Consider the following 20942-nt stretch of genomic DNA (forward strand, 5'->3'; position numbering starts at 1 on the left):
TAGACATATTCAGCGAACGCCGTATTGAAGTTTTTTATACGATTTATGAGTTTCTCATTCTCAAATTTGTTTAAAATACTTAACTTTTTGGTTATAGAAGAAAAAAGCGAAAATTTACCGTTCTTTGATCTTCATTTGTTTATAACTATGTATATCATCAAAATCGGCTGCAGGAAATATGTAGGTTATTAATATAGATGTCCATACTACTCAAAAAATTTGGTTTCGGCCTGGAGGGGGTTGTGTCACCAACAGGATATTTTTTTCCTTATTTCTCTGAACTAATTTCTCTATACATACTTTACGCGCGCCTGTATAAAGTTTATGTCCGCCGAAGAAATCCACTGACTGGCTTGCTACCGCTACCATCTAGGTACCACTTCACTCGTACCATCCATATGCCCAGAGGTCGGTCGACTTCGATGGCATTGCCTTTTTCTGTAGTTTCATGAACGTTAATCGCAATTCAACTCACCTGGCTGAACGTAGCCGTGCGATAGCATTTGTCATATTATCTCCTCCATCAGCTCACCTGCGAGCAGCGATAGCGTTTGTTATTTCTGCCCGGCTTGCCGTGTTTTTGAAATCCGTATTTTTTATGTGCGAAGAGTGCTCAAGTGGAAATCCGGGAGAAATATCGATAAAACAGAACTTTACGGTCATCGCTAGTTCGGCGTGAGTGATGATTTCGATTTAATACGAAACGTTGTTAAAGAGACATTTGTTTCAGTGAACTGTTTTACATTTAGGTATTACACCCTTTAATTATATGGATTAAAAATACACTTGGTAAGTCATAAACCCTTACAAGTTTGACTTTATTCAATAAACATAAGTAAATATGAATAATCGCTAGTTTAATCTCATTACAAAAGTGATATCCTTGTCAAAATATAGTTTAAACAAGTGTTTCCCAAACCTTTTTCACCACAGACCACTTACCTATAATAGTTCTCTTCTTTTTTCCCATTTCTCCCTCCTTCAATATTATTTTAAATATTTCGGTTCTCTAGCATTCTTATAATGTGACCAAGCCATCTAGTTCTTTAGAGTCGTATTTTGCCGTAATTATTGGTTTTCCGTACATCCACTATTGATTTATTTGTTCGTTTTCTCCAACTATTCTCTACCATCTGTATTCGTCCGAAGGTTTTTTTGAGCCCCTTTCTTTCCCATATCCTTCTCTCTTTTCTTTCTGCTGGTTCATAATCCACATTTCGCTGGTATAGATCGCAATATGGGCCTGATTACTACCTTGTACCTACACTCGAAATTTAGTTGTTCTAGACTCACTTTTTGGTTTCAGTTTTGCATTAATGACGCTATCGCTATGAATGCTTCCCTTCATTAATATTTTGTCTATACCTTTTCCATCTTTTTCCGTGGCCGTTATGGTTATGGTTACTCCTAAGTATTCAAATTCTGTCACTTTTATAAAACTATACAGTATCTGCTTCTTTCATTTTGATATACTTAATATTTGCTATGATTTGTTATGTCTCATCTCATTTCTATATCATCATCATCATCATCATCAGTGGCGTTACAGCTCTTTATGAGCCAAAGCCTTCTTCAGAACAATCCTCCATTCGCCCCTCTTTCTGACAACTCTTGCCCATGCTCTAATTCCAATAGATTTCAAATCATTTTCTAGGTTGTCTTGGTACCTAAGTCTCGGTCTTCCTCTTCCTCTTGCTCGTTGTTCATTTTTCATTCAATTCGGCTGTTCCATTGATCTTCTCTAAGTTCTTTGGATTTGGAGCTCATTGAGTTTCTTATTCTTTTCATCCATGTTCTCTTAGGTATTTCTCTCTTCTGTATTCCTGTAGGTGACAATGCAATTACTTGTTTCGGGAGTCTACTGTTTTTCATTCGTTGGACATTTCCGAACCATTTGAGCTGCTTTCGTTGTATGTCATCCATGACTATACCTTGTATTTTCATGCGTGCTCTAATTTCTGCATTTCTTATCCTCTCCCGTTTCGAAATTACGGCAGTACAGCCCAAATTGAGCCCTGGTCTCCTTTATTTTTTGCCTCCACCCTTGCCTGTCTGTGGCTGCTCTTCTCCATACACGGACTCCTAAAAGGACTTGTGCGTCGCTGTTTACTATGTCTTCCCAGCGCTTTCTTGGCTTTTCAACCGGTCTTGTTCCCTGGATTCTAGCATTCTGTGCTCTTTTTGGTCGCCTATCCTCTCCCATTCTTATCACATGTCCGGCCCATTGCAATCTTTGTATTCTAATGAAGTCTGGCAGGGGTGTTTCCTTATAAAGTTGATAAAGCTCGTTGTTGTATCTACTTCTGAAGATTCCATTTTCCCTCACAGGTCCTAGTATCCTCCTCAGTACTTTCCTTTCGAATGTGTTGAGCTTGTTTTTGGATGTTTCTTTCAGGACCCAGGCTTTACTGCCATAGCATGTTATTGGTCGAATTAAGGTTTTATAGATTCTCATCCTTGTATTTCGGTGGACACTTTTAGACCAAAATATATGAGAGAGGGCAAAATAAGCTCTGTTTGCCTGCGTTATTCTCTTCCGTATTTCTCAATCTTCTGATCCGTCGGCATATATTCAATTTCTACTCCCAGGTATGTAAACTTTTCAACCGTTTCAATGTCATCTTCATGTATAATGTTTTGTGGGTTTATATTTCTTCTCGTCTATTATCGTCTCGGTTTGTATAAAAAAAAACCCAACTCAGCAATACCGTGACATCAAAATATCATGCAGTACCTATCTAATTTTGTTTTATTTAAAAATTTGAAATCTAAATTAATATTGTTCTCGAAAGTATAACTTTGCACATTTCTACAATAATTTACAATGTACATTCTAATTACCTATCCATAATCTCACTGAAGAAAAGAATGACCACAAGTTAATCGTTTTATTGTTTAGCTTCTTAACTGCCACACAGGGGTGTCCGGTTTGTCTATCGGCTCGATAACAGGTGAACAGAATTTTTGATCTGGGCTTTCTGCACGTAAACGTTTACGTGTAGAAAGAAATTTTTGAGAGAGAGGATATTCACCGTTATCATTTAGAAGGAATGGCCTTAATGAATTGTACAACGTCAGGTTCTCCAAAATTTCTATACAACTCAAAGTTGTAACGCCTGCGCCACAAACCTTGTTATTTTATGCCACCACATATTCTTCTTCGAATTTTTCGCTCAAAACGTTTGAGCAGTTCTTGGTCATTCTGAGTAAGTGACCAAGTTTCTGAGCCATATGTTAGAACTGGTCTTATTAGTGTTTTGTAGACAGTCAATTTAATGTTTCTATGTATTTTTGAGGCCATCTGTCTTCTTAAGCCATAGTAGCACTTATTGGCGAGCACTATTCTTCTTTTAATTTCTTCGCTGACATTGTTATCTTTAGTTAGCAGCGATCCTAAGTATATGAAGGTGTCGACACCTTCCAGTTCTAGGTCGTCAATTATTATTCTTGTAGGTATCGGGTTGCTTGACCTAGTGCAACACATATATTTGGTCTTTTGAACATTTATATTTAGAATTGGAAAAGTTCCTTAACAACCTTGAGATTAATATTTCTGATAATAATTCTTCAAATCACAATCCTTTACAAAAAATCTTGTATTGGTTTAGATATGTGGATGATGTGTTAGCTATTATAGATGGAAATTCCTCAGATGCAGAAAATATTCTAGTTTCACTCAATAATTTACATCCAGCCATAACTTTCACTTTAGAAACAGAGTCTAACAATTCTATTAATTTTCTAGACTTAACATTGACTAGAATAGAGAACAAATTAAGTTTTTCAGTCTTTAGAAAACCAACTCAGACTGACCATACTATCCCTAGATCTTCGAATCATTCTTTTCAACAGAAGATGTCTTCTTTTTATTGCTATATCCATCGCTTACTTAGCTTACCATTATCAGATACAAATTTTACTTCTGAATTGGATATTATTAAACAACTTGCACATAGCAACGGTTACTCCCCTACTTTGGTTGATAACATTCTCAACAAATTAAGGAATAAAAGAAACAGATCTCTAGCTTATATTGCGACCCCGGACAACTCCAACTCAGCAGTTATGTATAGATCTATATCATACATAGGTTATCCTTCAGACAATATAGCAAAAATCTTAAATAACATTCCTAACTTAAAACTTTCATTTAAATGCAAAGATAACATCAAGTCAATTTTTTCTCATACTAAAGACAAAATTAAAAACTTCAAAAAGTGGCATTTACAAATTGTCATGTGGTGAATGCCCTGTGACCTACGTGGGTAGAACGATGCGACCTTTAGATACTCGTATCAAAGAGCATATATGTCAAAGATCGAGAAATCTAGCTTTGGTCATCATTTACATGCATCGAAACATAGCTTTAGTCCACATAGAGATAGTAGGATCTTACACAACATACCTAATAATAACTATACCAAAATGAATCTACTAGAAGATCTAGAAATAAGTAGAGAAATGAAAAGAAACCCTCAAAACTGTGTTAACACCCAGATTCAATTAAATTGTAAATTTGATCCTATTTTTAAGAAATTTATTTAGTAATTTTGGTTTAGTATACAGTATACCCAACAATTTATGAAAGTTTTTTGAACATTACTTTTAGGTATTCTTGAGTTTTCGTTCATTGTTTACATATTTGTAAACAAGTAAATATTTGTTATTTGTCTGAAATAATCAATAAGATTTTTAATTTTTAATAACAGCTTTCGAACTCTGAGCTTGTCAAATGATATTTCTCCTAGGTATGATTTCATCTAACTTCTTCTACACTTGGTCAAACTATAACAGTTTTGTTTTTTGGAAGAATTTTGATCAACTTTTAATATACACGTTAACATTTCACTTCAATAGTAATAATAGAAATTTTTTGAAAATTTAACTTTAAAATTTAGTATCTTAACTTTAATTTCATTTAATCTATACATGGCTTTTTAGTCATTTTCAATTTTTAATTAATATTTATGAACATAGAGGTCGCATAATATTGTAGTTCCTTCTTGATCATTTTAATAAATGACAGTCTTCCTCAGCTGATCTGCTGTTCACGTGGGCTCAAAATGGTTTGACTCAGCCATGTTGTCTTATTAATTAATTAAAGAATTTAGATGTGATTTTATTCACTTTAAAGGGTTATTATACCCTATATCTGTGGCTTTTGCCCAGTATACATGTTTTTTATTGTGTCGTTTAGCAATTGCTCTTCTATGAAGGTTTTATAAGAGGACGTAAGTTTTTCACTTATTTTTTATATAAAAAAATCTTATCTTAAATATGTCCTTTTAGGAAGCTCTGATGATGACACGTTATGTGTCGAAAGTACTTAGCTGATAATAAAATATTTTTTACACACTATCAAAAGTTTTCTGAAAACATACACCTGTTTGCCGTTTTGACCTATTTATATTTAGCCCCATTCTCTGTGCAGATGCTCTTAACGACCGAAATGCTTCAGTCAGAGATTCTTTAGATCTTCCTATGATGTCTATGCCATCTGCGTATCCGACAATTTGTACTGATTTGTTAAAGATAGTACCATTCGTATTAATTTGGGACTCTCGAATTATTTTTTCTAATGCCAGGTTAAAAATAAGAGACACGATAGTCCATCACCCTGTCTTAGTCCATTTTTGCAATGGAAGGGTCTTGAAAAATCGTTCTGGATCTTCACCACGCTCTCTGCTCCTGTGAGCATAAGTTCAGTTAATTGGACAAGATGAAGCGGTATTTTAAATTCTACCATAGCAAGTAGAAGTTTGCCTCTATTAACTGAGTCGTATGCGGCTTTGAAGTCCACGAATATGTGGTGGGTGTCGACGCCGAACTCTAGGGTTTTTTCAGGGATCTGCCTCACTGTAAATATCTGGTCCGTTGTTGATTTATTAGGACGGAAACCGCACTGATATCCTCCTACTATTTCTTCAGCGTAGGGGAGAAGTCTTTTGTACAATACGTTGGACAACACTTTATATGCCATATTGAGTAGAGTGATGCCTCTATAATTATCACACACCATCATGTCTCCCTTTTTGTGTAGAGGACACAGTACACCCAACTTCCAATCTGTGGGTGTTTCTTTCTGTTGCAAAATTGCAGTTATCAGTTTATGCATGTGTTTCAAGAGGGTGTCGCCGCCGTTTTTGAAGAGTTCAGCAGGGAAATTATCCGAACCGGGGGCTTTGTTATTTTTAAGTGTTAAGATGGCTTCTCTAATTTCTTCTTCGGTGGGGAGTGGCTGCCGATCATCTTCATTTATTTGAAGCATGGGATCCTCCATCTCGCCATCTTCATAATTGCCATTAAGCAGTTCTTCAAAATGTTGCGCCCATCTGTTTAGTATCTGTTCCTTGTTACTAATTATAGAACCGTCCCTATCTTTACAGGCTATTATTCTGGGTTTGAAGTCTTTTCTGCAGCTATTTATCTGTTGCTAGAATTTGTGGTAGTTAACAATTTCGTTTAGAGCGTGTTCGTATTGTTCTTTCTTTTTTCTTCTGAACATTCTCTTTTCTTCCCTTCTAAGATTTTCATAATCTTCGAGAGTTGATCTCGTTCTGCGCTGCTGGAGTCTCTTATATGCTTCATTTTTTTGTTGGTTAATATGTCCACACTCTTCGTCGGACCAATCCTCGTTTTTTCTGGTCTTGATAGGTTTTAATACAGTGCCAGCCGCTGTGTGAATGGCTTCTTTACATTTAGTCCAATGCTCTTCTATACTTAAATTTTCACCGATGTCTATTTCACCATTTCTATATTATATTGCCGATATTGCTTTTTGTTTGGTTTATTGTTGCTACGTATCTTTTCGCATCTTCTTCAAATTTCTGGAAAACTTTTTCTAGATGTTTTTTCGTTTTCGCTACTATCACCACATTATCCGCGTACGCTGTGCACTGTTTCTTTGTTAATATTGAAAATAGTCCTGTTTGTGCTCATACTACAATAGTTGGTTGAATATATATCTAGACCACATCTTAAGATTAAAGATCTTTCTGAGGGTTGTAAGTTAGAAATTCTAAATATAAAATGTGCGAAAGAAAGAACATGGTTCTGTAGAGATGGTGTTAATAAAATTAAAAGACAGAAATTCATTCGAAATTTCCAGGGTAACTTCTTGGAGAAGAACAGATTGGGTTTAGAGCCAAAATGAAAGACGACAGAAAAGCCTTGGGCGAAGGAGCTAGAGTGTCGTTCACAAAAGAATCGAGTTTTTTCGAAACTATAATAAAATTTAAAAAAATATTCATTTGTTTATTTAGGTGAAACGCGGATTTTTGCTTAAGGTGAAATAAAACGAATTTGGTCGGATGGGAGCATAAAATCCTTAAAACACACCGATACTGAGGGAAAGACACATATTATTTGCATGCGGGTGAAAAAGAGGGTTTTATTGATGAAGCGGACCTTGTGTTTTCGTCAAAATCAAAATCGGCTTATTATCACGATAACATTAATGTGGAGCGTGTCCTCCCAGGTCTTTTTTGGTCTTCCTCACCTACTCCTTCCAGGGATCTAAACGTCCAATTCTTCGTATTGGGTGATTAATGTATCGACGTTGAATATTACCAAACCATCTTAACCTATGCTCTCTCATTTTGGCATCAATTATTGGTGGCACACCTACACTTCCCCTAATATACGCATTTTTAAATTTATCCTTTTTGTTACTCCATTAATCCATCTAAGCATTCTCATTGCCACCACGTGCATTCGTTATTCCTCTTTTTTTTTCACTGCCTAACATTCAGTTTCGTACATCATAGCCGGCCTTATGGCTGTTTTATAGCATTTTCCTCAGCTTCATTGGTATTTTCTGTCACACTCACTTTCTTTAACTTCACCCATCCAGTCCTAATTCTACTGCATACATCTCCATCTATTTCTCTATTACTATGTAATACCGATCCTATACTAAATTTACATTCAAGATGCAGTAGAAATAAACAAACCAAGATCCGTTAAATGCTACTAGGAGCACTCCCAAATCATAATTTACAATTAGTCTGGGCTGATTATCGGAGAATAGGCCATTTTTGGGAAAAGTTATTTACCATCCATTTTATTGCTGGAATCGAATTATAAGATCCTATATATTAATAATATAGGTATGCAAAGTCCTCAGATAGTGTGCTACTTTTTTTATAAACAAAATGGCGCCCGAAAATCGTGTTTTTTTCAATTATTGCTCTAGAACTCCGAAGATTTTAACTTTACAACAAAAACACTCAAATAAAAATTCACCGTGATTAAATTCTGCATAGAGACGTGTTTTTCCCGATCTGCTCCGACGAAAATTTTCCTCGAAAAATGCGGGTTTTCCCAACAAAATCTTTAATTTTCAAATAAAGTTTTAGATAAGTAATTATTTACCAATAATTAAATAATTTGGTGACTTAAAAGCCTTCTTGGTTTAGATTATAGTTTCAGAAGCTGGTGAAAATTAAACGAATATTTTAGCAACAATTCAATTGTTAATTAATAATTTACGGTCGCAATAATAACCAAAATAATTATGATACACTGATCAAACTTTGAAATCTTATAAAGATGAGATGCCTCTTGATGCCTCTGAGAAAATCTTATAAAGTCGACAAAATATAAATTTTTTATTTTTTTGCATAATCTTCAAATGTTTAAAAAAAATAATTATAAACAAATTAACGTTTCTCAGAAAGTTTTTCTTATATTATAATTTTAAAAAATAGCTAAAATGTGCATTTCAAATATCTTGAAAATGAATGCTTTAAAACTTTTTTGCAACCATTTCCAAAAAAGTTATGAAACAGCAAAATAAACATACGATTACTACGGTGTTAATAATTTTTTGTAATTCTTTCAAAGCGTAGAAGTGAGTTTAAAGTACAAGCTAATTATTTATAAAACAATATCGATTATCAGCTTAATGGTTATATTTTAATTAAAGATTATAAATATATTTTTTTGTAATTTACACGCGCGAAAGTAGAATAATACAGTACCGTAGCTACCCGCCCACATACACAACTCGCGCGAGTTTAAGCGTGTCAGTCGCTTCGAGTGAACATTTTATCTCAGGCTCTGTATCAAGCCTACTTTCGCGCTAAAAATTACAAAAAAAAGTATTTTTAATCTTTGATTAAAATATAACCATTGCAATAATTTTTGACATTCTTTGTGAGTAATTAGATTGTACCATAGACTCACTTTTAAGCTTTGAAACAATTAAAACAAATTATAAACAATGGAGATATCGTATATTTATTTTGCTGTTTCCTAACTTTTTTGCAAATGGTTGGAAAAATTTTTTAAAGCATTCATTTTCAAGACCAATGAAATACGCATTTTAAGTATTTTTTAAAATTAGAATATAATAAACAATTTCTAAGAAATGTTAATTTCTTTATAACAATTTTTTTAAAAACATTTAAAGATTATGCAAAAAAATGAAAAATTTATATTTTGTCGACAAAGTATTAAATATGCCTTATCACACCTTTATAATCTTTCTAAGTTTGATCAATGTCTCATGATTATTTTGGTTGTTATTGCGACTGTAAATTGTTAATTAACAATTGAATTGTTGCTAAAATATTCGTTTCATTTTAACCGGCTTCTGAATTTATAATCTATACCAAGAAAGCTTTTATTTCACCAAGTTATATAATTATTGATAAATAATTACTGGCCCAAAAAATTTATTTGAAACTTCGAGATTTTGTTGGGAAAACCCACATTTTCCGAGGAAAATTTTCGTCGGAGCAAATCAGGAAAAACATGCCTCTATGTAGAATTAAATTGGGGTGAATTTTTATTTGAGTATTTTTGGTGTAAAGTTAAAATCTTCGGAGTTATAGAGCAATAATTGAAAAAAATACGATTTGTCGGCGCCATTTTGTCTATAAAAACAGTAGCACACTATCTGTGGACTTTGCATACCTATATTAATAATATATAGGATCTTATAGTTCGATTAAAGCAATAAAATTGCTGGTAAGTAACCTTTCTTTGTACTTTACTAATTAGACTACGTATTATAACTATTTTTTTTTCAAAATTTAAAGATTATGCAAAAAAAAAGAAAAATTTATATTTTGTCGATAAAATATTAAACAAGCATCTCATCTTTATAATCTTTATAAGTTTGATCAATGTATCATGATTATTTTGGTTATTATTGCGATCGTAAATTGTTAATTAACAATTGAATTGTTGCTAAAATATTCATTTAATTTTCACCGGCTTCTGGAATTACAATCTATACCAAGAAATCTTTGATGTCACTAAGTTATTTAATTATTGATTTATAATTACTTACCTAAAACTTTATTTGAAAATTATAGTTTTTGTTAGGAAAACCCGCATTTTCCGAGGAAAATTTTCGTCGGAGAAAATCGTGAAAAACATATCTCTATGCAGAATTTAATTGCGGTGAATTTTTATTTGAGTGTTTTTGTTGTAAAGTTAAAATCTTCGGAGTTATAGAGCAATAATTGAAAAAAATACGATTTGTCGGCGCCATTTTGTTTATAAAAAAAGTAGCACACTATCTGCAGACTTTGCATACCTATATTATTAATATATAGGATCTTATAATTCGATTCCAGCAATAAAATTGCTGGTAAATAACTTTTCCATGAATTTTGCTAATTAGCCCAGAGTAAATGTATAAACTTTGGAAACCATGATTTGGGATTTACAATGTATATACATTGTAAATTATGATTCGAGAGTGCTCCTAGTAGCATTTAACGTGTCTTGGTTTGTTTATTTCTACTGCATCTTGATTTTAAATTTAGTATAGGTACTTAAAACTATTGCTTTTCACAATCATTTCAACATACACAGATATCAATTTATTTGTAGTGACTCCATCTTTAAATGAACATGTTTTAAATCTTTTTCCTCCAGAGTTTGTCTCCATTGTTCCAGTTTTTGTTTTAAGTCTCTTTCACTATTTCCTACTAACACTATATTATTATCATACATTAAGCACCATGGTATTATCGGATATTTCTATTTTCTCACGTATCCGTCTACTCTCAAGTACTCTCTCCCATATTTTCATGGCACGACTAAGTAGTTTTATAGCACTGTAATTTGTACATTGTTATATATCTCCCTTGTTTTTGTAAAAAGGTACTAATATGCTGCTCCATTCATCTGGCATTTGTCCAACTTCCATAATTCTATTAAATAAACATGTTAACCAACGTATTCCTGTCTCTCCTACCTAATGCTTCTATACTTCCCCAGGGATATCATCTGGTCCGATTACTTTTCCTTTCTTTATTATTTGAAGCGCTTGAGCCACTTCCTCGTTTGCTATTTTGGTCATCATTGCTGTTACTGTCTCCGTTAACTCCACAGGTTTTCTGTAAAATTCTTCATTTAATAAACTGTAAAAGTACTTTCTCCGTCTCTATTTGACATCCTTTTCGTAAAATAGTATTTTATTATTTTCATCTTGGATATATCTGCTCTGAACATAATTTTTTGCTATCTTTGCTCTTTGTTTGGCTATTTTATATATTTTTGTTTCGCCTTCCTTGGTATTAAATGGATTGTTTGTATATTTCTGTTTTAGCTTTTGCTACTACTACTTTCGCTTCCTTTTTGGCGACCATATAGTTTTGAAGATCTGTGTCCGATCTATTTTCTTGCCACCAAGTCTCTTTCTAATGTAAGTAATGGGCTCAGTGAATCACCTTGTATCATTTGTATGTGTATGCTTCTAACATCTATAATTATTAAAGCAGGTGATGTTTGTATAAATGTAATTATCTGATCAAAATGCTATTTACCTTCACGCCTAGTAAAAGTGAAATCATTTTTAGGTCACATAATTGAAATTGCATCAAATACACCATCAATGGCATTTGTCTAACGGTGGATAATCACTCATAACCGCGTACAAAAGAATATTGAATCCTCCGTGTATGACGTAATTGCGAAATGATCGTGAAGTTCAAAACGGTGCATGGCATGGTGCGAATTCCATTCACGGACACAAAATATTATGCTTTATTGTTTATTTGTTATACATAGTTTGTTCTGAACTAATTCAACCATTTTTGGTACAAAATAAAGCTGGGGTCCGATGGAGTGTGGCGTGGCACGCTTCACCAGAATAGTGAAAAGAAAAGAGTGCACGATTGGCACCCCACGTTACTGTGAAATTAATAAACATTTTTTCTTCTTCAGATGCAAATCCACTAATGGATGTTAGCGATCACATTTTTCATTAACTCTCTGTTTCTTGCAATATGTATCAGATATTGTATGTCGATAATCCCTGTCTATTGTTTTATTTTTGGGAACCAGGACATTTTCTTGCGTCATGTGACCAGATACGCCGTTTTCCTTTTCTTGATGGTTTCGAAAAGTTAGCGTTCTTGGTTGATTCTTTTAAGGGCATCTACATTTGTGACTTTCGCCGTCCATGGTATCTTTAGCATACGACGATAAATAAAGCCACATTTCGAAACTTTCTAATCTGTTTATATCCCTCGTTTTGAGTGTCCAACCCATATAGCAGCAGCCATATAGCAGCACCGACCATAAGTAGTATTTAGTAAACCTTAGTTTCAGTTGAAGATCGAACTTTGAACAGGTCAGTACCTTCCTGAATTTTACGAAAGCTTGTCGAGCTTGCTCAATACGACATTTTACTTGCCTGTCCGATGCCTAGTCTCCAAAAAGCCACATTCCCAGGTATTTAAATTTGCTCACTCTTTCAATGGACTTGGTATTCAGTGTTATAGTGGAGTTTTCAAGTGCATCCAAGTTTCTGGAGATGATCATGAATTTAGTATTTTTGGCATTAATCTCTAATTCCATTCGCTTACTGTATTCTCCGATCATAGTGACAAGATGTTGAAGATCTGCTATGTTGTCACAAATTAAGACAGCATCAGCAGCATATCGTATGTTGTTGATCAATACTCCATTCACTTTGATTCCCATCTTTGCATCTTCCAAAGACTCTTGAAATATGGCTTCCGAATAAATGTTAAATGTTAAAAAGAGGGGAAAGCACAAATCCGTGTCGAACACGCTTCTTCTATGTATGAGTTTGGATACAGAATTGCGCATTTTTAATTGTGCAGTTTGATATCTACCAATAAAACGTTTACTTTTTGATAAATTCGGCCAGACCATTCCGATCGAACATATCCACTCGAGTATCGAGGGTACACTACCAGTTTTGGCGGTAGAAAATTTAGTAAGTTGGATAATTCATGAAATTATAAAAATTCCAACACAACGTCGGTAGAGCAGTCCATACTAAAATTACCACGTCACAGTCCCTAACCAAGTTGGAAGAGTCTGTATCAGCTTCTGACTTCCTTTGAACCGCGTTTATTTACCGACAAACGACGGGAGAGCTCACGCCACTCCGCGTCGGCCATATATATAGAGTCATAGTCCAAGGATCGTAAATCACAAATTCTGAGAGAGATAACGCTATTTCCGTCTTTAGTAGTTTTATCTTTTTTATTACATATTTTTTATCTCTCAAGGCGTGCTACGTCACGTTCCGTTGGATCCTAGCTTAATGTTAATGTTTATCTGGAAGAAATAATTTAATAGATCGTTGCAATACAAATAAATACTTTTATCTACTCTATGCCATATTATATTAACTAAGTTTTTAGTTTGTGAAAACTGTCATTATAGATAGCAGTGCGTGAAGGGTTTAAAGTGTGCGTGATAATTTTTTTGGAACTATTTTTTTTTATTTCATTTGCTACTTCTTTCTGGAAGGTTGGTCTGAGCCTCTCTTCTGTTTGGAGAGGCTATATCCACTCTTGATCACTATCTTGGTCTACCTGTGGTTAAAATGCACTTTAAAGAGTGTGGAGAATCTCTTCTTTGCCTTCGTCTCATCCCTTCTAGCCCAATACTAGTTAAGAATGAAATATTGGTCGTTTCAACGGTTTTGTTGCATTCCAGTAGTTAAACATTCAGTCAAATTCTGATATGACGCGCATTTGTAGTCTCTTTATTTTGCCAAAATATTTTTACAAAATATCATACGAAATCTTCATACAAATAAAAAATATTAGTGACTTCTCTTCTCAGCTCTCGAATTTATTTTAAAAACTGCCTTTTATAACAAATTACTTCTTCTTTCTCTAGCATAGATTTTATATACTTTTCTCAAACGAAATGTAATCTAAATTTACTTATGGTATAGTACTTTGATGAAAAACGACGGCTACCCTACACAGATTAATGCTTCCAAATATAACAAGAGCCTTGAATAGTACAGGAATAGCATCTTTAGAGGCTATCACAGGTCTCTCTCTGCTGGAATTTAAAGCAAGCAATACTTGGAGACCGGATGATGTATTGAATAACCATAAAATACTACTGGGACTGAGACCCAAAGCAAAGAGAATCAGCATTTATAAGTACAGATAGCCAAGCGGCTCACCGGTAAAGAACTCACTCACCAAACCAAAACTGTTGAGGAACTGCAAAACCTCCTGAACAACCTGGCAAAAGATAATAAAGCGTCTTTAATATGGGTACCGGATCATGAAGGGGTGCTTGGGAATGAACGAGCAGATTTTGTTGGCAAACCATGGCTCGAGAGAAACCTTTGTAGGCCAAGAACCATTCTATGGCATCACTAAAGAGGCTACAAAAAACGAGCTTCAAAACTGTTCAGGATCATCAAAAGAAATAGGGAGACACTCAAGGACAAATACAGACTAAGAACATAATCAAGAATAATGGTAAAAAAACTGTCGGACAATTTGATGAATCTCAATAAACGAGACATTAAAACGGTCACCAAAATAGTAACATTTTCCTTTAAGAAAACACCTATACAAACTAGGTAATTTGAAGGAACCATGGTGCGAGAAATGCGGAATGGAAGAAGATACTACATGGCATCTTATGCCATTACAATTTGCTAAGTAATATTAGACAGAGAATTCAGTGGTCAACTGAGGATTGAATCAGAAAATATTCTAGAACTACCAATAAGGAAACTGTTGACCTTCGGTGATTCTACAGGACTTCTTAAAGCTTAATGGAAAAACAAGGTGTGGTACGAAGAAAAACCTAAGAAGAGAAAGATCGTTTTTTCTGTGGTTTTCTTTCTTTTAACATTTTTGGTGCTTCTCCTAGTTTCTTGTTTTTGTTGTTTCTAAAGTCTAGTCTCCCTGTACAAAAGAATCATGTACTTAACACTGCAGTCTTCAAAGGCATTGTTACGTGACATTAATTTCACAGGAGTCAAATAAGTCTAGACGAGCTATTCTGCAGCGCTACTGAGTGGATCCACGCAGGCCATGGACACGCTGGCCACTGTCGCTGATCCTCGCCATTGTGGCGTCCATTACAAAATCATTGCTGCTTCAAAATCGTCTCTACTATTTATGCCACTTTGTGGATCCACAGAGTAGCGCTGCAGAGTGGTTCGTTTGTTTCTGCACTTAATGTTGCTTTCTGTCGGTGTTAGTACAAAAAAAAAAACAATTCTGTAGTATATTTTTAAAAATCTAAAAAGACGAAAATGTAAATCTTAACTGAAATAATTGACTATAAAAAATTGTATGACGATTGGAAATTTTATCCTTTTCTAAGAAACTACGGTGCTTTTTAATGACAATACTTATACCTGAACAGATTATGTAGTAATTAACTAACCGTATTATCGGTATATTAATATTCCACTACTAGTTTGACTGTATTTACTTCTGTTTCGGTTATTTCCCCACTTGCGACACAAACTAATTAATTTCACACGCTCTTTCATAACAGATGTTAAACAATAGTATAAATGATGCTCATTAGGTCTAAGACACACCTATTGGGGTTAAAAAACGCATGTTTTATTAATTATTTAAATGACCTACCATCTCCATGTTTTCGTTACCCTGTATATATAAATCAAGCTTTCTCTATATTGAATCTTAAGTAGCAAATTTCCATTAATATAACGTTTAATATTATCGTTTAATCATAAAATGCCGTAATTTATTAGAAAAGTATTATAAATTTTGCATCTTTCACATGTTTTAAATGTCAAGAAACGCGTGAAAACGTGATAATTTACTATGTAACTAATTAGTTAATGAACTACGAACGATGCTTGATGAAAACTCATTTTACTCACAAAACATTGAGAACTAATAGTATTATTTAAATAAATAGGAAAATATTAGCAAACTTACGACACGAATGCTATAAGGAAACACCATTTAAGCCAACTATAATTTCTTTGAATTGAAAAAAACTGTATGACTTGTACATACACACTTCTAAAATATACGTCAAACTGGCTACAGGTGCATTTTCTCAAAAAATTGATAGTGTGTAAAATTATTTATTAAAATCAGCTAAGTACTTTCGGCATGCCACATGCCATCTTCAGAACTTCGTCTTATAGGTCATAAATGCCTCACAGAAGAGTAATTGTCGACATACAACATATTTAAATTATTAGATACAGGGCTAAGCCTCCGATCTTAGGGTTAAAATTCCTTCAAATAGTAAAAATTCACATCTGATGTGATTACAAATCAATATAGCTACCACATGATACCAGGAACAGTTGTTATAATTTCTTTGCCTTTTGACTTTTCTGACAGTTTCCTCTGCAGATTCCGTTATTGTTGTTTATAATTGTCTCCATTCCTCCTCTGCAGTGTCTTCCTCTCTGGTTCCGTTGAGTTTTATTTGAACAGCATTTTGATATTCTTACCTCTTTGTTGGACTTTTGAATACTTCAGCATTCCATTTTTTAATTCGATGTCCCTTTTGCCACTGTCACCATTTTCTGCAGCAATTTTCCCCCCACAAGATAGTGATCTGCGTCAGAGTTCGTCCCGCGATAAGTTCTGACATTAGCTATGTCTGTTGCCCATCTTTATGGGATGAAGAAGTGGTCAATTTGATTGTCTTCGTTGGTCCTGGTGTATTCAAAATGTCAAGTTGACATTTGAAAAATACCTCACATTTATTTACTATTCTAATGTTTTGGCAATGCTGTGGGATTTTCTAATGTTGGCAATTGTATAAAAAAAAAACATACATATTTGATTTGAGGATTACAACCCAAAGATATTAAAGGTTAAAAATTTAACCTCGGATTTCCGGTTCCAGAGTTGCAACGGGAAGAACTGTTTTAAAGTCGCCGAAATGGAGCAAGCGCTACATTATTCGACGCGCCTTAGCAGGATAAGAACACATAATACATATACTTCTGGTTTCTATATTACATCTGGTTAAAAAGTTATGAGTGGCTTGGCAAAATGATTCAAAATTAGTGAAATCGTTTATCAATCGACGCAAAGTTACACGAAGAGTTCATATATCGACTTCTTGTTCTACTTTCGGTAAAGTTGGATAAAAACCTAGGTTTTACCAAATCCATTTGCTTATCTTTTTGTTATTTGTTGTTTTTTTTATATGGATTTGATTACTGTACAATAATTATAGCATGTACATCTGCGAAATTATTAAAATAATTTCAAAGTTGTGTGGACTGTATAGGATTGTGATTCAAGGAAATCGGTAGAAGTAATTATTACCTATGTTATGTTATATAGACAATATCTAATTAAGTTTATTCTTATAGATCTTACCAAAATCATCGTCAAATACACTCGTGGTATTCAGATTAGTATGCTTCGGTTATCGAATAGCATAGGTCTGGCTGTCTTTTGCGGATACACGTCGCACCCTCAGTAATATAGAGGCTTTTTCTTCTTCTTCTTCTTTAGGTGCCGTGTCTGTATTCAGACGTTGGCCGTCGTCATGTTTACAATTTTTTGAAATCTCTCTCTATCGACTGCTGCGCGAAATAATTCTTCTACTGTGCAGCCACACCATTGTCTAATATTACGCAGCCATGAAAGTTTCTTTCGACCAATCCATCTCTTTCCCTCCAGTTTTCCTTGTATTATAAGGCGAAACAGATGGTATTTAGGTCCTCTAATTATATGGCCGAAGTATTCTGTTTTTTCTCCTCTTTATTATGCTTATGAGCAGACGTTCTGAATTCAGACGAATATAGAGGCACAATTCAAAAAAGCAGATTGTTGGGAAATCGCGTTTAAAGATTCTGGTTTCCAATATTACAGCTATTTTTTCAAATAACAGGCTTATTATTTAACTTATAAATGTGAAATTTGGCAGATTTGTTACTTGATAATTACACAATAAATAGCCACGATAAAAAATAATAATATAAATAAATTACATTAATTACATGTAATGAAAAAAAAAACACTTTCAAGTTAGTCTCATACATTACAAAAAAACAAAACAGAAATAAGGAACTCTTTAAGTTTGATCCCTTATATTATGAATGCTCTGTCACTGTTTCTGAAAAATAGCGATATACTATGAATTATACCCATTTATTTATTATATTTTCTATAATATAACGGCTCAACTAAAAACTCTTCTATATAATATATAATACAAAATGTTAAAACACAAACTCACCAGGATATTCGTCATAGAAAGACATGTTACCGATTGCTACCTCGTAGCAGTAAAAACAAGAGGTGGACGGGAGAGTAAGAGAGAGGCACAAATATGCGCCCATACCCATGGGCAGGAGGGGCCGTGCCCCCCCTGGCTTTTCGGGTGCTGTCATGGTTATCCAGAGTACACAAAATATAATGTGCAACATTTTCACGTCTGGCCCCCCCTTGAAAATTTTTATATGGGCGCCCGTGAGTAAAAATACCATAACAAATCCAAAAGGTATTCCAGCGGCGTGGAAACACTATTTTTGAAATAATATTCTCTAACAAGCCAGACAATACAGCGAAAAGAAGTTATGAAAAATAACTTCAGATAATAAATAAAAACTTAGGCGGCGGTAAAAAAACTAAAATTCAGAAAAGCAGAAGTGGAATATAAACTAACAGCTGAGACACTCAAACAAATGGGAGAGGTAAGGATTGAAGTAATGCTTACAATCTGTAATTTGATATGGAATATCGGAGTAAACGACTGAGATAAGCTCACCTTTATTCCCATATATAAAAAAGGTTCACCGAGAGATTGCAACAATTACCGTACAGTAGGATTAATATCCCATTCCAACAATGTATTATTGACATTGTATTCCTCACCATCATCAGTGAAAGACAAACATCAATTCCCTTATCACAGAATCCCAAGAACAATGCGGATTTGTCTCAAATCTGGAACAAGAGAGTCTAATTATAGATTTAAAAAAATCCTGAGAGTTTAATACTTTAATAGTATAGAAACCTATTTGTTCTTTGTCGACTACTCCAAGGCATTCGATAACGTAAAATGGGATAAAATTCCAAAACCTATGTTGAAGCGATATGCTGATGACACGGTTATATTGGCTTCTTCATCAGAAGAATTGGAACAAATTATGAATAAGTTGGGCAGGGTGGGTACGTAATATGATTTAAAAATAAATACACAAAAAACCAAAGTAATGGTCATTGATAGAAATATAAACAAACAATAGATAAGAAATATGGCAGGTTACAAATTGGTCAGACAATTTAATCACTAACAGTGGAGGGTGCAAAGATGAGATGCGTCGACGCATCACAATGGACAGATCAGCAACAGTCAAATTTACAGAAATCTGGAACAACACTGACGTTACAAAATACACAAAATTGCGCCTTGTTAGAGCATTAATATTTACTATGGTCACATATGGTTCAAAAACATTGCTTCAAACGTGATGCGATGTGAGTCTTCCGTAGAATGTTGCGCATATAGACCGGACTGTATCGTCGCCCCCGTTAGCAAAATTATTCCGATTCGATTTTATTTCACAAACTTACTCAGAAAGAGGTCCTTATAACATATCCACAGGGTGCCGGGCGGTGCCGAGGTCGATGTTTAAACCATTCTTTTTAAACAAATTCACAAAAAAAATTTTTCATTTCGAATAATTTTTTTGGATAATTTGGGTCATTCTGAGCAAATAAGGTCTCTTGTCATTTTTTTCTAAAATTGACTGTTGTCGAGTTATATGCGATTAAAAATTTGAAAAATGCGAAAATAGCCATTTTCAAGGCTTAATAACTCGATTAAAAATTATTATTATGAAATTCAAAAAGTGACCAAATCAAGTTTCAAACCCCTTTTTCAAAGTCCTGAAGAGATTTTTGTCATTATTTTGTATCGTCGCCTCCGTCAGTGAAATTATTCCAATTCGATCTTTTTGCCCAAACTTACTCAATAAGAGGTCCTTATAACATATCCACAGGGTGCCGGGCGGTGCCGTGGTCGAAAAATTGTTTAAAAAATTTTTTTTAAACAAATTCACAAAAATATTACTTCCAACAATTTTTTTTTAGATAATCTGGGACATTCTGAGCAAAAAGGTCTTGTGTAATTTTTCTCTAAAATTGATTATTGTCGAGTTATACGCGATTTAAAATTTGAAAAATGCGAAAATGGCCATATAAATCTACAACAATCAATTTTAGAGTAAAATCACAAGAGACCTTTTTTGCTCAGAATAACCGAAATTGTCTAAAAAAAATCGTTCGCAATAAAAAAATTATTTTTGTGAATTTGTTAAAAAAAATTGTTTAAACAATTTTTTGACCACGGCACCGTCCGGCACCCTATGGATGTGTTATAAGGACCTCTTTTTGAGTAAGTTTGTGCAAAAAAATTTAATCGAAATAGTTTCGCTAACGGTGGCGACGATACACTTGAACTATAGACTATAGCGCTAATTGTTAATAATTAAAAATAGCAGATTTGTAATAAAATAATGACAAAAATCTCTTCAGGCCCTTGAAGAAGGGGTTTGAAACTTGATTTGGTCACTTTTTGAATTTCATAATAATTTTTAATTGAATTATTAACACTTGAAAATGGCCATTTTCGCATTTTTCAAATTTTTAATCGCATATAGACCGTTTTTGCTCAGAATGACCCAAGTTATCAAAAAAAAAGTTAGAAATGAAAAAATTATTTTT

General features: G+C 33.9%; 1 protein-coding gene across 1 annotated transcript in view; it reads left to right on the forward strand.

Moving 5' to 3' along the window:
* The first annotated feature begins 373 nt into the window (after positions 1 to 373).
* Positions 374 to 20942, forward strand: part of LOC114328487 (harmonin) — a 286928-nt gene continuing 266359 nt past the window's right edge. Inside the window, exon 1 of the mRNA XM_028277348.2 lies at positions 374 to 789. The gene's annotated coding sequence lies outside the window, so the exon portion shown is untranslated. The remainder of the gene's footprint in view (positions 790 to 20942) is intronic.

Source organism: Diabrotica virgifera, chromosome 3, assembly GCF_917563875.1.
Source record: "Diabrotica virgifera virgifera chromosome 3, PGI_DIABVI_V3a".
NCBI lineage: Eukaryota > Metazoa > Arthropoda > Insecta > Coleoptera > Chrysomelidae > Diabrotica > Diabrotica virgifera.